Source organism: Poromitra crassiceps (assembly GCF_964638095.1).
Source record: "Poromitra crassiceps genome assembly, chromosome: 10".
NCBI lineage: Eukaryota > Metazoa > Chordata > Actinopteri > Beryciformes > Melamphaidae > Poromitra > Poromitra crassiceps.
In genome coordinates, this window is record NC_139631.1 from 6,266,873 (window position 1) to 6,279,372 (window position 12,500).

General features: G+C 44.8%; 1 protein-coding gene across 1 annotated transcript in view; it reads left to right on the forward strand.

The window, feature by feature from the left end:
* The window catches only part of LOC310783803 (protein unc-13 homolog B-like), a gene marked incomplete at its 5' end in the record, with an annotated part of 166,081 nt that overhangs the window by 6,621 nt on the left and 146,960 nt on the right, over positions 1–12,500 (forward strand). The window lies entirely within an intron of this gene.

The following is a 12,500-nucleotide window of genomic DNA, read 5'->3' on the forward strand; positions in this document are numbered from 1 at the left end:
GCAGCATCATACCAGACGGTGATGGACGAGGTGAGGATGGACTCGACGGTAGAGGTGTAGAAAAGTGCCAACGCTGCCTTTGGCACCTTGAACTTCCTCAGCCGCCGAAGAAAGTACCTCCTCTCTGTTGTGCCTTCATGGAGAGAGCTCTGATGTGCAGCTCCCATTTCAGGTCCCGGCTGATGATAGAAACCAGGAAGTGAAAGAACTCCACAGTGCTGACTGGGGAGTCACACAGCCAGCGTGATGGGGGGAGGTGGACCTACTGTACGTTCTTCCTGTAGTCCACAACTGTCTCCTCTGTCTTTTGAGCATTGAGCTCCAGGTTGATGTTGTTTTTGTACAGGGAGCTATTTTTTTATTTTTTTATTTCAGATCAGATCAGATCAGATAAACTTTATTGTCCCCGAGGGGAAATTTGTCTTGTGCTACAAAGTGCATTACAGCATGTCGATCAGCAGTAACATGTACCAACAAAAGAAAAACAACAACAACAACAACATGACAGCAAGACAACAGTAGCATTAGAACAAGACATTGCACAGATCCGGGTTGAACAGGCGGTGCTGTTTAGGCAAGAAAAATTGCACCCCCCATATTACACTGACCCTTATTGCACTATCATGTAAAAATAAGATGATAAAATAATAAGATAAATAAAAGCATATAACCATAAAAAAAACATAAAATCATAAAATCATAGAAGCATAAAACCATGGCGAGATAAAAAACAAGGAGAAACCACAAGAGGGACTAAAAGAAAAGAACAAGCGCACTTACCTACTGCCACCTCCCATCAGTGCAGGTGTTACACCCGTGAGGAAGGGGCTCGCTGTCTATTCAGCAGTGCGATGGAAGTAGGAAGGAAGGATAGACTATATCTATTGCTTTTGCACCGGCTGGCTCTGAACCTTATTTATTGAGTAAGACCAAATTGTCTTACTGTAAACGAAAACTCGGGTGGCTTTCAGACTCGGCAGTCGATTCCTTGTAACTTCCAAAAGAGAACAGTACTTTTTCAAAAAGTTCCTCTTGGAAGTGCAGCCAAATGTGCAGCACTAGTTCAGGAAAGTTATGCTGCGTCTGTGCTTTTGTTTTTTGTTTTGTTGTTGTTGATTTTTATTATCTCAAACTCTGACCTCCAGCAAGAGAGCGCAACCCATAAACATCTCCTCTGTGTCAGGCCTGTGACAGGTGATCTGGTGGTGATGAGTCTCAGGTCAGACACAACTAGTTTTGTTTGGCCCACTCTTATGCCCCAGTTTGGGGGAACATGATCTGATTTATCTTAATAGCATAATAGATTCTTTGCCTCGGGGAGCCGCTGTCCCAAGTCCCTCCTGAAGCCGCAGTGATGGACAACCCTTGAGAGATGTTGGCCGGTACAGGATATGTGCCACTTTTATTAATTTGGTGAATTTAAGGCACATTGTCTGTACTTTCTTTTTAATTAGCAGTTAGTACGATTTTTATTGCCCCATATGCCACAATGTGATCGTCACAAATCTGCGGGGGATTGATAAGTTAAGTTAAGTTATCCTTTATTTATCCCCATGGGGAAATTCATCCTCTGCATTTGACCCATCCTCTACTAGGGACCTTCCTAGAACTAGGAGCAGTGGGCAGCCACAGTGCAGCGCCCGGGGACCAACTCCAGTTCTTTTTGCCATGGCCTTGGTCAGGGGCACTGACAGGAGTATTAACCCTAACATACTGTACATGTCTTTGATGGTGGGAGGAAACCGGAGCACCCGGAGAAAACCCACACGAACATGCAAACTCCACACAGAAAGGACCTGGGACGGACCGGCGTTCGAACCCGGGACCTTCTTGCTGTGAGGCAACCGTACTAACCACCTAGCCACCGTACCCGACTGATCAACAGTCATCACTGTTGATCAGTGATGACTTCACCAGATGCTGATTTCTGCCTTTCAAAACTGGCTTTCCAGCCTGCACTCTACTCCAACTAATCTGCCTAAACACTCTGGAGGACTGTGAGTGAGCGACCACAAGATCACAAGATACTGAGGGATTTAAAAAACTGTATTATTAATACAGTATTTTGGATTATGATGTATACTTCCTTTGCCGATGCTTCTTATATCTCTGCTGTATTTTTTATTTTTTGTCAGTTACAGCCCACTGTATAGCGGCTTGTGCAGGAGGAGATGGGTTCTATTGATGTTTCATGAAGGTAATGGTACTGGGGAATATGTGTGAAGGAAGATGTTGAGGGAAAACTGAGCCGACATGCCGAGTCAAGCTTCCCTGGACAAACATCGCTTTGCTGCCAATCCTCCATGACGGCGAGCGGGTGGGCCTCCTCCTATCTTCTCCACCCGCGTCCTCTTTCACTGCTGCACCATTGTTGCTTACTTATCTTTTGTTCTGGCTCTTCGTTCATCTCTGTCTTCATCTCAGCTTTTGTTTGGACTCTTTAGACGTGTTATTCACCTTATGTAGCCACGCCCATTTGACCCGGTTGTGTGGTCGTGTGACGACTTCTGGCAAAAGCAAAATAAAATGGCTGGCTGCTCCAATATCATCTAACTCTGAATTAACTAATAATTTAGCCAATTGTATGTAACATACCAAATAAAAGCAAACGGCAATGTCTAAGAATGCAACGCCATGTGACTGGCTCGTTAAGTCTCGCATTCCAGGGAATTCCAGGGTCTTATCCACCTTATTTTTGGCGGCCATTTTGCCTTACGTTAACTATGGGTTCTATTTCCGGTGTAACCAATTTAGATAAGCCCCCGACAAAAAAAAACGTCTATGAGGATTTTACCCTTTTACAGCAGAGCCATTCTGCTCTACAGCCGTGTCGTTCGGGTGCTGGGATAGCGTAATGCATTGTGGGTAGTCGGCTACTAACTGTGGCTAATGTTAGCGGCTAGCTAGCTATGTTACATGGCAGTAAAACGCCACCAAATTGATTTAACTTTTAACCATTTCGAGTAACACACATTTTGAGTTTCCATACGGACCTCCAGCGTTGGTTAGTTGTTTATAACGTGACTATATTTATAACTTTTATAACGGACTCCAGCTTCCGGTTTATAATTCGGGTCTGCAGCCAGAGTATAACAAAGGAAATGGCAAGCGGCAACAATGAGTCACGTTAAACCGGACCTTGTACCCACGATTCTTTTTTACAGTGGGGCATTCAAAAATAAGGTGGATAGACGTAAGTGGCTCGAGCTGCGCTCGGAGGAGAGAAAACAATCTGAAGCTTTCTTTGTTGGAGTCCAGGTATGTTTTACAAGAAAGTGCTCGTCATTGTCGACCATAACGTTATCTGACCTGGCTAACAGTGGATACTCTGCTTGCTTGCTGTGTACCGAGCTCAAAGTAGTAGGCTACGTTCTTTGTTTTACCCCCTGCACTGTCCGCTACAAAAACAACTCTCTTCCTCGACGTTCTTTTATATTTGGCGCCGTGATCGCCGGAAGTGTTAACACGACCCGGAAGCATCTGAACATAAGGTGAAGAAGAAACCATTAACTGTAAACAACAGGCCTGTATTCATTCTCTCTCTCCCTCTCTCTGTCTCTCTGTCTCTCTCTTTCTTTATCTCTCTCTCTCTCTCTCTGTGTGTGTCTCTCTCTCTCTTTCTTTCTCTCTCTCTCTCTCTCTCTCTCTCGTGGTGTTCTTGCTCTGATCCTGATAGTAATGAGACGATGGTTTGGGTCTAATGAGGCGTCCCTGTCTGACTCACATACAGGTCGTGCTCCCGGTCAGCTTCGTTTATTCAACACCTAGAGATGGAGCCATAAGTATTTACTGCATTCTTGTTGAGATATTGCAGGGTTTCCCTCCAAGAGGACGTTTGGAAAGATAAAAAAAAAAGTTAATGGATTAATCACTCTCTCCCCATTTGTCCCCACTAGTGTCCTCTAGAGAGAGAGTGGCATCAGCGGAGGACCAAAATGCGAGACTCATTAGCCAATGAACAGCCAGGAATGGGTCTCGCGCTACTTTTGCATGCTAAAATAAAGCTGATAATGTACAATTTGATTCAAGGGATGAAAAACCCTTTCAAAGTACAACACAAACTGTCTATTTTGCTGCAACTCGACAGTGCTGCTTTTTTTACTCAAGATACAGATACAGATACAGATACAGATACTTTTATTGCCACGCAACCAGGTTGGTGGTATTTAGTTTCAGTACATGATGATATAGCTCTGGCAAAACATGGAAACAGGACATTGATACATTTAGACAATTAACCAGTTACACCTTTCCCACTTCCAACAATAAATACATAAATACAGGATACAAGACCAACAGACGTAAAGTTAGGGTGAGGGGGGAGGGGGGAGAGGGAGAGGGGTGCTGAGGGAGTTCAGAGTCCGTATGGCTGTTGGAAAGAAACTGTTTTTGAAGCGGGTAGTTTTGGTGGGAATTGATCTGTATCGTCTTTTTGAGGGGAGGGGCTGGAACAGGGGGTGGGCTGGGTGGGAGGGGTCCTTAATGATCTTACAGGCACGGGTGATGGTTCGGGAGGTGTATATGGAGTCCAGGGTGGGGAGGTCACAACCAATGATTTTTGCTGCTTTATTAATAATGCGCTGTAATTTGGATTTAGATGATTGATCAGCTGAGCCGAACCAGACAATTATGGATGAGGTGATGATGCTTTGTATGATGGCGGAGTAGAAGCGGAGCAGTAGGCGTTGTTTAATCCTGTATCTTTTCAGTTGCCTGAGGAAATAGAGTTCAGGACCTTACTTCCTGGAAAAAAACTGGTCCATTGGAGTGAATGGAGATGTCGGGACTCTTCTATCTACATGGCTCTGGTCCCCACCACATTCTCTCTCTCCCTCCATTCGTCCCCACCACATTCTCTCTCCCCCTGTTTGTCCCCACCACATTCACTCTTTCTTGCTCTCTTTCATTCTTTCTCTCTCTTGTTCTCTCTCCCTCCCTCCCACCCTCTTCCCACCCTCCTCCACCCCTCCCTCGACACCCACAATAGAGTATTCATTACTGTTAGACAGCCTAGTAAATGTCATCTCGGCCTGGCCCCGCCGCACACCTCCATGTGCAGCTGAATAGAACTTATTTATTTTCATAATTATAAATGACGCCGGCTGCTCCCCAGGAGCCTCCTGCTGCATGCTGGGAGATGTCCTCTTCACCACGGCTAGTCGGTGCGAACCAATGGGAAGGTGTGTGTGTGTGTGTGTGTGTGTGTGTGTGTGTGTGTGTGTGTGTGTGTGTGTGTGTGTGCATTCATTTCTGGAGGTCGGGTGCGTCTGTCTGGGTCATGTAGATTAAAGCACTCACCTACCACCGCAGAGACCCGGGTTCAATCCCCGCCAGCGGTAGCTACTTCCGGCTTGGTCAGACATTCCTAAAGACACAATTGGCAGTGTCTGCGCCGGGTGGGAAGCCGGTGGTGGGGTATGAGTCCTGGTCGCTGCACTAGCGCCTCCTCTGGTCGGCCTGTTCGGGGTGGAGTCAACCTGGGGGGAATAACGTGATCTTCCAACGCTCCTACGTCCTGCTGGAGAAACTCCTCGCTGTCGGGTGAAAATAAGCGGCTGGAGACTGCACATGTCTTGGAGGAAGCATGTGCTAGTCTACAACTCTCCACAGATCGGCAAAGGGGGTGGAGAAATGACCACGAGCGCAGGCGGAATTGGCCAAGTACAATCGGGGAGATAAAGAAATATACGGTATATATATTTTAACGCACAATGATTTCTTTTTTACATCCTTTTGTTTGTTTTTCTTTCTGTCTTTGCTGTCTTCTCATTTTCTGTGTGCAGCTCAGGCAGTAAATGGGGCTGTCGAAACCCTGCCAGCCCCCTTGTCCCCTTAATCACAGACCTGGCAACCCCCTTAAGTGAATGATGGATTATTCTCCATTAACCCCTTCACCTCCTGCCTGTGTAGGCCTCCTCATTACCAGCCAGCTCTGCTGAGGAGGAGGAGGAGGAGGAGGAGGCCAAAGCAGGAACACAGCAGGAGGTCCATAATTGTCTTTAACATGACCAATAAGACGATGAGTATGACAGCAAAATTCAATTTGACTGAATAGGCTTTACCCTAAAGGCTACACAGTAGGCATTGCAATGCTTTAAGGCCTAGTTCCTCATTGCGCGGCTCGCGAGACGCTGGCTTTAGTTGGCGGCTCTAAGAAATTGCATTTTTTTTTTTTTTTTTTTTTTTTAACACGTTAAGTGCCATAGCCGAGATAATTCGTCTTACATAATCCAACGCTTGAGTGCCAGAGCCGAGATATCTCGTCTTACATAAACATTTTTTTTTTTTGACGGTGGGACATCAATCAACAACTTTTACATCTTCGAGATCACTATTGGAGCAAGAGAATGTGTATAATCTATTTTACCGACCCACTAAGTGTTGACAGTGCTCCCCCAGACGAGCGAAATCAAAGAAAAAACTGCCGCGGGAGCAAGCCATTCAAGGAAATGGCGAGGCGATTTTACAGTAATCCATTCCACACTTGTCTTGCCCGAGAGCGGCCGCGCAGGCAGCCGCACACAGAGAGCGGAGAGCGATTTGCAAAATAGATTATAGGTGAAACACACTTTGAAACACCTCAGAAAGGCCAGAATCAACATCTGCCCATCGCCCACGCATTCCCCGGCCCATCTTGACTCGCACAAGGAGCGTCCGCACGCAGGCAGGCAGGCACGCAGGCAGGCAGGCAGGCAGCAGCAACGCGCTTCTGACACGCCCGCTGTAGAGCCAGGAGGAAGGAGGAGAAGACACACGGAGGGAGGAGTTTGAATGAGAGGGGTGTTTCCTGTTGTTATGGAGGAAATTACTGTTCAAAACTATTGTTTAGAATGTCTGACGGTCTTACTGATGCCAAAAATGAATGGTTAAAGTGACTGTTCTGTCGAATTTCACAAAAAGCCATTTATCTCTGAATAAATTTCCAGACGCTGAAACCATGCTGTACTCAACGGCTAATATCTACATAACTACTAACTCTGCAAACTAACTCTTTTAGACAGAGAAAGCACACATTCTATTAGTTATTTTTAGATGATTGGTGTTCATGAATTCTTAACAGAAAATAATCCTCGGCTCTTGTAAAATGAGCCAGAATCCTCAAAAAAAACCCTGGCACAACTTACCTACAGGATGAAAAAATGGCTGGCACTCAATGTGTTAAGATCCCCCTCCCCTGCTCTCCCCAAAATTTCAATAAACCTTTATGGCATATTATTACAATACAACAATACTAGTGTTGACAGTAATAGAAAGTGCCAAATCATTCAAAACAATAAGCATTTTGCTTTTAGGAGTATTGTGCCAGCGTGCAGCGCTGTTCCAAAACGTGTCAACGTGTGTCGTTGCCTGGGAAACACACATCCCATAATACAACTGTTCGCATCGCATCCCATAATAGTATGATGATACTTGGGATGCCATTGTGAACATAGATGTGAACAGGTTAGCTAAAACTTTAGTGTCGCCAGCGACGGCCCCCACCGTTGCGGTCGGGGTACGTTTCGAAATCCCTCCAGGCCTGAAAGATTTTCTAGGGGAAACACTGGTATACACTGGTGGCTTTTGGTGTTTTGCGGTAAAAGTGGCTCTCCTATTGACTTTGTCCTGCCAGTGCGGCTCTCATCGAAGAAATAGTGAGGATCACTGCTGTAAGGGGTCACTCGTAGAGCTGCAACGATTAATCGATTAATCGATCGTCAGAAAATTAATGGACAATTATTTTGATTCGATTACCGTAATTGTTTTGAGTACAATTTTAAGAGAAAAGGTCTAAATTCTCTGATTCCAGCTTCTTAAATGTGAACATTTTCTCTTTACTCCTGTATGACAGTAAACTGATATTATCTTTGAGTTGTGGACAAAACAAGACATTTGAGGGCGTCATCTTGGACTTTGGGAAACACTAATCGTCATTTGCTATCATTTTCCGACATTTGATAGACCAAACAACTAATCGATTAATCGAGAAGATAATCCACAGATTAATCGATTATGAAAATAATCGTGCAGCTCTAGTCACTCGCCAGTAGGCATTGATTTGCTTTTTTCACCTATTCATTTATGCAGCTGAATGCTAACATCGCTCACCTGAGTCACCTCATCTCCACCTCAAATCTGTGCTGCCGTCTCCTCAATTCTGTCTTTGCATTTCAAAAGCCAATGAAGATATTTGAATCAATCTGTGCCACCCTCACTCCCTCTTGTAATCTTGAAAAGTAAGTGGTCATTAGACTGAGCACATATACTATAGATGTGCAGGTACCCACACACACACACACACACACACACACACACACACACACACACACACACACACACACACACACACACACACACACACACACTCATTCAGTGGCATGTATGGCCCTCTCCAGGTGGAGAGTGGGCTACTTGAGGCAGGTAATCAAGCGGGGGCGGGGCTTAGGTGGTGTCTGTGTGGCGCTCACAAACCACATCTGTTCATACTGATTAGGGCCATGTCCACACGGAGACGACTTTAGGTGTATCCGCTAAAGTTTTTTGTCATATAGCCGTTTCGTCCAGATGGAACCGCGTTCTGGGACTATACGTTCTGGCCGTATACGCTAATTTTTCAAAACGGGTCCCAGAGTGATTAAATCTGAAGACGCCACCCTTGCATTTCCGTGTTTACAACCCATACGCATCTTTCCTGAAACGATGACGCCATAGCCCCACCTCTCTCCACCAGCAACAATAACAATCATGGCAGTAACGTTCGTGCTACAGCAGTGGGGATCTTGCAGCAAAATATAATGCTCCTCTATTACCACCGTCAGCAACAAGTGGACACGGAGAACAGCGTGTAGCCTACAACATCCTCAGGGCTCCACACAGCTGACTCTACCCATCCACCCCTCCCCTCCCTTCATCGGATATTTCCCAGAAGGCTTAGCGGCGGCTACATTTTTACAATAACACAAACAAAATCAGGCTTAACGTGTTAGATAGAAATTATATTTATTTTTAATACAACATGCAATTCTGGAATATTTTAATATTGGACAAAATGAAATGAAATGAAATGTAAACCCTGAGTGAAACCAACATACTCTCTTGCCCTATATATAGCCCTCGTAAATACAACGTGAATAGGGAAGTGAGAGGTTTGAGGAACACGCGGTTGCACTGTAATGTCTGTGATATCCGCTCGTGTCCACTCCAACAAGACTTTAGCTTACTTGACGCGACTTTTTCCAATAAAAACACATTTATGCCATGAGTTTATATAATGTATATTTATGTTGCATCATTTAGCCTGTGCTGTGATGTGCAGGAGCGGCCAATACGCTGGGATGTGTTTGCAACATGTCTAAAGATCATGGAAGTGGATGATATCAGGAATGTCACCGATAGTTAACGTTCTATATTGTAGGCTACAGGGAGACCATCAGCCCTGCTGAACAGCTCTGCATTTGCCTGTATACTGTAGGTTTCATCATTTTATTCATCGACATGGCAAACCTCCCCGCAAAGCCAAGGGTTTAAGCTGCTGCTACAGTGAGATACACATTATAGACTGTGCGCCCCTAGAGGTTGTATGCCATTATTGACGAGATTGTCTTTCTCTGTTATTCTACAGCGGTTTCAGTGGTTTCATGTGGATACACACATTTCTTGAAACGTTTCCATGTTTATGGAAAACTTTTCTGAAATGAAAAAAAAAAAGATAGCTTCCGTCTCCGTGTGGACATGGCCTAGGATGCCTCACTGTGAGGTAGACGGCAAGCAACACTCACACACACACACACACCACATATACATACACACACACACGTATATAAAAAAAAACGTTTGAATATGAATTTGGGTTAGGGCTAAGATCCTGGCGTCGTTAAGCCTATTTCATGATTCATTTGGTCTTCAGGGGTCTGCTTGGTATTTAATTTGCAACATGACTTGTTGCAAATGATATTCAGATAAGTGTTTGACTCATGTGCAGTGTGGCTTTGAGCGTGTCAATTCTGAGCTGTCAATTGAGTTGAGATTCAGGGGGTGTTGTGTGGTTGGGCTCGTGTGTGTGTGGGGGGGTGTGGGGGTGTGTGTGTGTGTGTGTGTGTGGGGGGGGGGTGTTGTTAGTGGGTGTGAGGTTAGTCCCAAGATCGACACAGTATATGCTGCATCGAGGCTTCTCCACCCTAATCCTTGTAATTTTTTGGCATGAAAATAAGTCACATTTCAAGATGTTAAATCTCAAACTTGAACAGAATATTGGCTATTGGCGGCATCAGTCTAGAAATATCAGATCTGTCGAAAATTAATCCAGAAGCAAACCATGCAGAATTAAAAAAAATACACAAATAAATAAGGAATTAATAAAACAACAGGGGAATTGGCCAAGTACAATTGTGGAGAAGATGGACGGAAAATCAGGAGAGAAAAAAACTTAATAAAAAAAAGACCCGGGACTTCAGATGCATAGTCTAGTGTGGGCTTAGCATGACTGTCTGCATCAAAAATAAAAATGAACAATTTTCATAAGGAGATAAGACAAGAGGGTGGCAGTTCCCTGTACAGCCATCAGTGTGTGTGTGTGATATGAAAGAACAATGAGAGTCGTTCTGTCTTCTAAGTGCCTCCTCTCTTCAGCACTAAATGTTCCCCGCTGAGCTCAGCGCCTCTGCTGTGAGTAGTGACACGCTCTTACAAACCTGCATTATTACAAGACTACTGGAGCACTTATGAAGGCTGCAGTTATTAATTTCTAATTGTGTGTGTGTGTGTGTGTGTGTGTGTGTGTGTGTCTGTGTGTGTGTGTGTGTGTGTGTGCGCCGCACGCGTGCGTGTGTGTACGCGTGCGTGTGTGTTTGTGCATGTGTGTCAAATAATGGAAAGTGCTTCATTTTGAAGGTCTGATTGTCATGCACAGTTTATATATTTCAGACAAAATTGTGCAAAACGTTTTTCCAAACACTTCTTCTTTAGGATGGAATCAAAAGAAGATTAAAAAAAATTCCAGACTGACTCACTTAATCATGTTATTATTAATATTCATATTTCTATTTTAAGCACTAAAACAGGGGCTGTACTGTTAGTACTTGATTGAACTAGTTTGTTGTGCGTACTCGAGTTTGTTATAGAGTTGAGACTTTACTCAGACTTGGTCTCAGACAGTCACTACTAGACATTGATTCGGCTTTTCCCCACCTGTTGAAGATGTTCAGAAGATAGCTTTTTCTCCACCTGGTCCACCTTCCTAACCACAACAACAATGGCTTCCCTCAGTGTTTTCTAGCCTTTGTCACTGTGCAAGATTTAGAGGAGAAAGCACACAGTGTTATGAGGAATAAAATGAGCATAAACTCTGCACTGAGCCTACTTTCTGATCTTAGATTAGGACTGGAAATGGGATAATGGCCTTGTCTCCTTCAAATGGGCGTATGATATTCAATTCTGCTTGAAATCTGCTCTCTAACTGAGCTGTGTGTTCCTTATTTGCTCTTCTTGTCCCAGGCTAGTTGAATTATTTCGCCTCTGCTGTCAGAAATCCCTCGTGATTGAGTATCTTAGCCGTTATCATCTCGCCTTCATCTCTTAATGAGCAGTCGGGGCAGACATAAGTACTAGTTCAGGAAGCAGTTGCAGGTGTCAGTGATAATGTCCATGATAGAGTCCTTAAAAAGCTGACTTGGAGAGGAAATTGACCAGTTTTAGTCTTTTTTGTAAGCCATTCCAGTCTGTGGGCACAGCAGAATGGAATGACGAATGACCGATTTACAGAATGAGTTTTGGGGATTTTCAACAGGCTGAGGTTTGCAGAACGGGTGTTGTACGCAGCAGGTGCAATTTGCAGCAAACTACACAGGTAGGGGGGTCATCTTGTCAGAATACTGGTTGAGATCTTGTTTTGCACTATGTAGAAATAGTATAGAGAAGAAAATAAACACAGTTTTTGTGTTCGAGGTGAACCTGGTGCATTATGTTCTTATGAGCAGCAGTCGAACACCTTGGCTTCCCTCAACATAACACCACCTCAGCCTCCATCAGTCTGAGCAGTTTCAAAGCCAGCGTTCTCTGCAACACCTCAGCCTCCATCAGTCTGAGCAGTTTCAAACCTTCTCCCCAGCGTTCTCTGCAACACCTCAGCCTCCATCAGTCTGAGCAGTTTCAAACCTTCTCCCCAGCATTCTCTGCAACACCTCAGCCTCCATCAGTCTGAGCAGTTTCAAACCCAGCGTTCCCTGCAACACCTCAGCCTCCATCAGTCTGAGCAGTTTCAAACCTTCTCCCCAGCGTTCTCTGCAACACCTCAGCCTCCATCAGTCTGAGCAGTTTCAAACCCAGCGTTCTCTGCAACACCTCAGCCTCCATCAGTCTGAGCAGTTTCAAAGCCAGCGTTCTCTGCAACACCTCAGCCTCCATCAGTCTGAGCAGTTTCAAAGCCAGCGTTCTCTGCAAAGTCTAAATTTGGTGCTAAATGAGCTGGTAAACAAATCCCCCGTGCTCTGTGGCTGCCAGGGCCCCTGGAGAGATGGCAAATC